This window comes from Artemia franciscana, chromosome 10 (genome assembly GCF_032884065.1).
Source record: "Artemia franciscana chromosome 10, ASM3288406v1, whole genome shotgun sequence".
NCBI lineage: Eukaryota > Metazoa > Arthropoda > Branchiopoda > Anostraca > Artemiidae > Artemia > Artemia franciscana.
The window spans coordinates 8,405,538-8,414,113 of record NC_088872.1 but is presented as its reverse complement, the minus strand read 5'-3'; positions in this window follow the sequence as shown (position 1 = coordinate 8,414,113).

The window sequence follows — 8,576 nt, the reverse complement described above, 5'->3', positions numbered from 1 at the left end:
TTAATTTATGAATGTTTTTAACTAATGCATGTTTTGATTTTGGCTCTCCGCACATAAATAATTAAAACAAAATTTTCATGTTACTGTTTTTTGGCTAATTGGCCTTCTCATAGTTTTAATCAGAAGATTTTGAGAAAAAGGAGCGGGGGAGGAGGCCTAGTAGCCCTCGAATTTTTTGATTACTTAAATTCCTGTGATCCCTTCATTGAAATTCTCTTTCCCCCATGACAAATTCCTCCATGGAAAGATCCTCCTACGTACCCCCCTTCAACCCCCCCCCCCCAAAAAAAAATATATCCCCCTGAAAATGTCTGTACACTTCCCAATAGCTATTAGAATGTGTAAAAAACGGTCAAAGTTTGTAACTTGCAGACCCTCCCACGGGGACTGTGGGGGAGTAAGTCGTCCCCAAATACATAGTTATTAAGTTTTTCGACTATGGTGAATAAAATATGACGAGTAAAAAGAAGTCTAGGAGTAAAAAATTTAAACTAAGGCAAATAAAGTCAGCAAATTTTAGGAGATTTCAAGAGGTTATTAGCTGTATATCATGGGATGAAGTTTTAGAAGAAGGAAGATGTTTCAGTCGCTTTTGATCAATTTTTAAATGTGCTTTCACCGATTTATGATTCTTATTGTCCGATAGAAATTGTAAAGAAAAGGAAAAAAGAGCCTAGAAAACCATGGTTAATGGTGCGATAATAGGAAACATTGAAGAAAGTAACAAGCTTTACCGTTTCTATCTGGAATCTAATACGCAAGAAGACTTGTAAAGATTCAAGCAAGCAAGGAACTTGGTAGATTCATTGAGGATATCGGCTGTCTGACATTATTATTCGGAAAAATTTAGTGAAAACGCTGGTGATACGAAAGGTACCTGGCAAATTATAAATGATGTTTTGAAGGGTGAACGGAAAAATTGCAAAATTGATTAAATTTTAGTTAATGAAAAACGAGGGGTTTAATCAAAGCATATTGCTGATAAGTTTTTAACGATTGGAACTTTAGTAATATTTTTTAACGATTGGAACTTTAGTTGAAAGTGATATTGCCCAGTCTAGTGATGCGAGTGTAAGTAAAGGCTTCATTGATGAAAGAGGGACTGGAAACGTAAGGGTTATCGAGCCTGTACTATGCTGGAACTTGAAAAGGTTACTAAGACAAATAATTTGAATTTTGTTGGGATAGATGGCCTAAGTCTTAAGGCTTTTAAAGCTGTTGCATGCCATTTATTGCCATCTATTTTATTTTCATTAATCTTTCAATGGAGAAAGGTCAATTTCAGGATACTCTAAAGCAGGCAAGAACCATACCACTAATAAGCAGGCACTAACTAATATACCGAAATAAGAAAGAGATGACAGCTTGGAGACTAATATCAATCCTACCTTTGCTTTCAAATTTATTTGACAAAAATGTGCATGGGTGACTATATAGATATTTTCAGACATAGGGATTGCCATGCAATTCCCAGTTAAGAATTTAGAGAGGGCCAATCAGCAAGTAGTGCGATGCATCATTTGGTTGATAATATCAACATTGCATTTGAATGAGGAAAATTCCTTTAATGTTTTTTGTTGATTTCAAAAAGAATTTCGATACAGTTCATTCTGAATTATTGCTACGAGAACTTAGTGATTTGTATAACAGGGATAAAGGTCTTTAGTGGTTTCAATCCTACATGCATGGAAGATCAATGCGGGTTGCAATTAATGATACTAAAAGTGCTGCATCGCAAACAAATTGTGGAGTTCCACAAAGATGTGTTTTGATACCACTTTTATTTCGATATAAGTTCATAAGTTTAAGACTTTATCTTCCTGGTGCAGTTCTTAAAGCATTTGTGGACGACACAGCAATAACAATTTTAGAAGCGAACCTTTCAGTTCTTGTAGTTCGTACAAATGATGTCCTGCAGTACCTGAATATATTTACTAGTCTCAGCTTTAGAAACGGTTTAGAATAAAGCAGTTCTTCTTTTGGGGGAATGTGCTAATTTTTAGTGATAAACTTGTTGATTAATCCCATTTTAAAATTTTGAAGGTTGGTCAGTTGAGGGATCACCATTTATTAATACTGGTATACCAATGTATAAGTGGTGTTTCACCAGCTTGTTTTGTGGATATTTTTTTGTACTAATTCTGATTATCATTCTTATCATAGTAGGAATGTGGATAAGGTAGTATATTATAAAGAAAGAAAGTGAGATCAGCTTATCTTTGTTTCGTCACGCTGGCGTAACCCTCTTGAACAGCCTCCCAGTGAGTATTACGGGCTCTGAATCAGTTTCTCCATATAAATCCCGGATCGAAAAGTTCCTACTTGGTCGAGATACAGGATGAGCGCAGGTCCCATGTGAGGATTTAATCTTTTTTTTCTTTTCTTTTCTCTCTCTCTCTCTCTCTAAATTTCGTTTAATTATTCCTCTGCGGAGAGCCAAAATCAAAACATGCATTGATTCGAAAACGTTCAGAAATTAAACAAAAAAAAACAAGTTTTTTTTAACTGAAATTACTTTCAGTGAACGAAAACGGACAGAAATTACTTCGTATATGAAAGGGGCTGCTTCCTCATCAACGACCCGCTCTTTACGCTAAAGTTCTTTACTGTTTTAAAAAGAAGAGGTGAGGGAAAGAGTCAACCTTTAGCGTAAAGAGTGGGGTGTTCATGAAGAAGCAGCCCCTTTCATATACGAAGTAATTTCTGTTTGTTTTAAGTTTTAATGTCACTCCTTACTTTCAGTTCAAAAAACTTGTTTTTTTTTATTTAATCAAAGGAAAGAAACAACCTGTATTAAACCAAAGGTTTGCCAAAATAGAGTCAAATAATATTTCTAACGTAAAAAGACAATAAAACAATACCAGTACATAATTTCTGACACTTTGTATGTGAAGGGTGTTTATTTTGTGAGGAAGAATTAGTGACAGTACGAAAAGGATAAAAAAATGAAAAGGTCCATGTACTGGTAGCAGGGTAAATAAGTTTCTTCAACATGGTGTATGATGCTAGAATTAAGTTGCTGAAGAAAATGAAAATGATATGAAAAACAGGAGTACCTAGGGATTTTAGGAATACCCTAATTAAATTCCTCCACAAGAACGGTGATAAGAGTAAGTATGGTAATTATAGACGCATCACCCTGGTTGATATAGGAAGCAAATTACTTAGTATGAAGATACTTCTTAGACTTAAAGATGCTGTAGATAGCTGAAGATGCTGTAGATGCTTTGAAAGAAGAGTGCATTTGAAAGGGTAGAGGATGAGTTGGCTAAGTTTTTTACTCTTAGATGAATATTTGGGAAGTGCCTGAGTCAACAAACCCCTTTAGTTCACAGTTTTATAGATTATGAGCTAGCGTTTGATTCAGCTGATAGAAGAGTTTTTACAAAGATCCTATCCTTGTACCATATATCAGAAAAATATATTAAAGTGACTAATGATATATGCGAGAATAACGTTGCCGCGGTTAAGGTAGGAAATGATGTTAGTAATTGGTTTCGTATTAAATCAGGAGTTCAGCAGGGATAAGTTCAATTTCCATTTATAAGGATCATTTTAATGGACCGCCCTAAAGAGTACAGCAAAGGTAATGGGAGAAAAATCTTTTACAATTTTTGTTACTATTAAGCCATACTTACAGTGCGTTACCACGAACTGTCTGATAACAAAGGCCCAGAGTATTTTTCCAGTTGAAAAAAGTTTGGAAGAATCATAGACAGTGCAGAAGCGCAGCTTAAGTAAAGAACGATGTGGGCACAATGTATTTTTTCACCAAGAATACATCCAGTCAAAATTTTTAGATTATCATTTTGTTCAGCATAGTTGAAAGATCCAGTGCCTACGTCTCTGGGGACGTCAGAATTGTCAACCCCTCACAGACCTTAGAGCAAGGGCTGTAAGCTACGCAATTTCCCTGAATTTTGCATATAGTATCTGTTATTTCGAAATAGAACATATTTGACCATAATTGTCAAATATATGGTCCAATGTATGGGGGAGGGGACAAAGCAGACCTGATGTATTCAAGCAAAGCTTTCAGAGAATTTCTAGGGGAGTCTTGAACTAACTCCAAACATGTCATATCCATATGGGTTGTCAAAAAGAAGAAATTCATGATTGACAAAGGAAATCAAGTTGGAGGTTTAAGGCATTTAGGGCGTGTGGAAGTAAATCACAACACACTCTTTGGAGTCAAGTTCCCGAAAGGATGTGTGAGCGATTTCTCAGAAATAGTGTAGGTTATTCAGTTGAAACTTTAAGGATGTGTGGAGAGAGATGTTTAACCAACCAAAAGGCGCACTATACTTACTGCTACTGCTACTACTGCTGGTGTTTCTACTGCTCTTACTATTATTCCTACGACTACTCCTATTGAGGCTAAGGACAAGAAGTCTAACTTTTAGGGAATATTTATGGGGGTATTGGACTAAATAAAAACACAGTCAGTATAAGAAGTTTGTCAAAAGCCGTATCAGCAGTATCCTAGGAATCGTCTAGTTATAATCATATTTGTCTTTTTGTTTCATCTTAGTGTTTTAAGTTCTTAGTCATCTGTTCCATTGTCTTTTTCATTCTCATAATCGTTTCCTGTTTGTACTGATCCAAATTCAAATTCAAATTCAAATTCATTTTATTTAAAAAACATTCGACGGACAGAGCCGATTATTAGTTTTTATTGTCATACACACACAAAAATTCGTCGACAAGTCAAAATTAACATTCACAAAATTAATAATATATACAATTAACAATAATAATTGTCACATACACACGAAAATAAGTCAACAAATATACACAAAATTATAATAATACAATTAACAACAATAATCCGGATTAAAAAGTCGATCCAGCATTAAACAACTTAACAAACGAGGGCACAAAACTAAGCTCATAACGAGCATGTGACACAGTCACAGGTTGAAGTTTTGGTACAGGCTCTGCAACGGCCCTGAGTGGCCTTACCCGTGCCGGTTGATGTTGGGGAGGAAGGATATTTCGGTGTATAGGGCTGGACAAAATTTTATTACCAAAGGATAGGGCTAGTTTTAAACGACGAGATTGAAGGGTTTGAAGTTGAAACTGATTAAGGAGGGATATGTACGGTATTTTTGGGGCTTTTGAGATTACTAGGAGGGCACGGTATTGCACCCTCTCAACCCGGTCCGACTGTTCCCTAGTCAGCCCGAAATGCCATACAGGGCAACAGTATTCAAGTGTGGAACGTATAAAAGAGAAATAGATGCGTAGGAGGTGTGGTGCAGGGATTCCATGGCGAGCCAACAACTTTAGAGACCTGATGGCCAAATTAGCTTTTTTTAACATGCCATCAACATGTTTATTCCACTTCAGATCTGAAGTGATATGGACGCCGAGCAGTTTAATTTCGGTCACGTGACTGGCGCTGGGAATAGGTGGATTAAAAACTGGCGCAGATTTTAAAAAAGAAAATGTTAAAATTACAGATTTATCAAAGTTGACAGTCATTTTGTCCACCTTTGCCTCTTGACATATATCTTTCATTAATGAACCTGCTCTGCTTGGTAGGTTTTTCCGACAACATTCAATGAGCGACAGATCGTCGACATACTTCCAGCGATCGTCCAGTGTTGTTGCCAAATCATTTATTATAACAAGAAACAAAAGTGGTCCCAAGAGGGTACCTTGGGGAACTCCACAAAAAATGGGCAGTGGGTCGGAGTAGGTGGACTTATATTTTGTCCGTTGACATCTACCAGAAAGAAAACTAGCAATTAAACGTACAAGGAATGAATCTACACCTAGTCCAAGAAGTTTTTTTACAAGAATTTTGTGGCAAATTAAATCAAAAGCTTTTCTTAGATCTATTGCAATAAGATTAATCCAAGAATCTGGTTCATCGAGTTTTTGCAAAATACTGTCAATTATACTTACTAAGTAATGAGATGTAGATGTGTTTGGCATATTTCCAAACTGCCTTGGATCAATTTTGTCCAGAATACGGTCTTTCAGCCATGCTGCAACAAAACTTTCATACACTTTGCTAAAAATGGGTGTCATAGTGATCGGTCGGACACCCGAAAAATCATTGGGCGCATCTTTTTTTGGTATTGGTGTAATGAACCCATTTTTCCAAATTGATGGATACTCACCTGTTTTTGTCACCTGATTAAAAAGGAGTGTTAGGGGGCCACTAAGATAATCTGGAAATGCTTTGATGAGATCAATGGGAATATCTACAGGGGTAATGCTTGTTCTTTTAAGCCTTTTTAATTTGAAAAACACCTGGGACTCTGATATCAAAGGGAAATCAAAAGACTCAGGAGGAGGGGTGGGTATTCCCACGCTCAGCAAAGGCGGGAGGGATTGCACAATGTTACCCAGATGTTTATTAAGGGAGTTGGCTGTTACGACGTCATCTTCATCAATGCCAAAATCGACTCCTTTTTCCACCTTGCCCGTCATCCTTTGATTCGGTTGTACCACTGGCTTGGTTTGGACTCGAACAGATGATTAACTTTACGTTCTACATATTTGTTCGCGTGTTTTCGAGTGACTTTTCTTAGTTTATTTTTCAACCTGTTGGCTTGTTGGGTATTACCTTGACGGAAAAGCCATCTCTTTTCCATTACCATTTTCTTAACTTCTTGTGTAATATATGGTCGATCTGACGAGAAACGTTTTGTTGACTTCTCAGGAAAACAGACCTTGTAATTATGAAGCAAAGCTTCTTGGAAAATAGTAGCTTTTTCGTTGCTACTTTTAGCATCTTGGAATTTTTCCCATTTCTCGCAGCTTAACCATTGGCCAAAAGTCAGAAGTCCCTCACTTGTGATTGGTCGACTGATAGTTACAGTTGTAGTGTAATCGATTTTAATGGAACAGGTGGGGTTAAGTTCAAGAGAAAAGTGGTAACTTCCTCCAATTGGAGCCCCGGTCGTAGGTATGTTGTAAAATTCGTGCATATTTGTGGAAATTCGGTCAAGGGAGGTGCCACCTTTGGTTGTGGGAAAATTGACGAGCTGCTTCAGGCCGATTCCGGCGTCCAGGTGATGGAGCTTTAATTCATTGGCATCGCCCATCATGAAAATTCCGCATGATGGGTATTTGCCCAAAACAAAATCCGAACTGAGCTGTAGCTTTTCTACGAATGCTTGGCGGTATTCACTCGTCTGACCCGGCGAGTAATAATACACGCAGAGAGCAATACCAGTGAATTTCCGGGGGAGACGTCGTGGTTTTAGAATGACCCACATTATTTCGTCGTACTCAGTTAAAAAAGGGACATCAAGTCTAGCTGCTTTAAAAATTTCATGGGCATAAATAAGAACTCCGCCACCTTTTTTCCCCAGTGGATGGTCATCAGGTCGTATTTTTATAAACTCATCAAAACCACCTATTTTCAGGAGTTCTGGGTTTTGTCGATGAACTTCAGAAACCATTAGGACAGATGCCTTTGTTGCCTGAGCTAGACTTTCTAACTCAGCCACTTTATCAAAATTTAAACTTTCAGCATTTGCGTAAATAAACCTAGGGAAGGAAAAAACATCAGAATTATAATACTTTACCTTAGTGGTGTTTGATGTTCTTGTTGTAGGTCTTTGTAAGAATATGTTATTTCCCTGGTGGGTGAGGCTGTCATCAGGATTACCCATACCAACCAGGGGCTCAAATTTATTCAGTACTGGAATTTCGGCTGAAACGAAAGAAATTGTGTCCTCGCCATTGGGGGCTGTGAGGGTGGACAGGAGGGGGGAGGTACGGGGATTTGAAACACTGTCGGGGGGCTCGGGGACGTTATCTTTTGTGGGGGGTAGAAAAGTTGATGCTGCTGAGGTAGCGGATCCGGGAAAAACATTCCGACCGACCGAGAAGGCGCAACACACGCTTGGTTGGGGGCATGTTGATGTACGGGAGGGATTGTTGGTAAGGGGGGCCACGGAGGTCCGCAAAAGGTGTAATCGCGATGTTTTTGAATTCGTAACCCCCGTCCAATTAAGTTTTTTGATGCCGGGTTCGGATCCAGAAAAGTATTTTCCTGTCGATTGGTGTGACTGGAGCTACGTCTTTTTGATGTACCGCAACACGCATGCGCAAAAACACATTCTTTTTCCGTACATGATAAAACACAACATAAATCAACTTGGTCAAAATTACACTCATTATTACTGCAAGTTTTCGAAATAAAGCGCGGACATATATGTAAAAAACGACACTTTTTTCTGTGCTTACAGAAACCATTTTCATTAAAATACCGACATATCTTGTTAAATTTGGGAGCCTCTTTCACAAAAAACCTGCATATAATATTACATCCTTTACTGGTTAAGGGCTTGCGCTTAACTTTTTGTTGCACTATTTTCTCGAAAACAATTAACGGTTCATCTTCAGTCGGTTGAATGTTACGAAAATTATTCTCGTCAGTTAACCTTACGTCAGCTAATTTAACACTTTCCTGAATCTCGTTATCGAGGATCATTCTCACACTGCATGCACTTTTTACGTCACTTAATGAGTTACAAATCTGATTGCTCGGAGCTTGTATAGAATTATTCATTTCAGAGCTAAAGGGAGACGAGCGTAATTTCACGGGTGGCATG